A 473-nucleotide genomic window follows, 5' to 3' on the forward strand; every position below is an offset into this window, starting at 1 on the left:
CATGAGACAGCTAGGAAATGCAGCAGCTTCATAAACATCCTTGAAGCTTTGTCACGCAGGTAACGCCACAAGAGACGGGAAGGGTGGTGCCTATAGGCCTCGCTGTATCCTAACAGTATACATGTATACAGTCAAACCGTAACCTGCCCCTTTACTGCTTGAAGGTTTATTACTTGAAGATCATGGTTCCAGGGGGAGTTGAGGCGGCCGCATTCTAGTTACTGAAGGAAAAAGCAAGAATTTCTGTGTACCATGCATTATTTGAATGACCCTGAATAAAACCTCTTGCATATTGTCAGAATTTGTCTGGGGAGTTCCACCATATGCCGCTGTGCTCATTGCGTAGGTTCCGGACATTAAGATCTACTTATACTTCTGGATTCTGAGTAATAGTTCAGAGTCGTGTAAAATATTTCAAAAGCTCGGTAACGTGAAGCAGTGGAAGAAAGTAAATGTAGACTGCTGCTATGTGT

Source organism: Rhipicephalus microplus, chromosome 5, assembly GCF_043290135.1.
Source record: "Rhipicephalus microplus isolate Deutch F79 chromosome 5, USDA_Rmic, whole genome shotgun sequence".
NCBI lineage: Eukaryota > Metazoa > Arthropoda > Arachnida > Ixodida > Ixodidae > Rhipicephalus > Rhipicephalus microplus.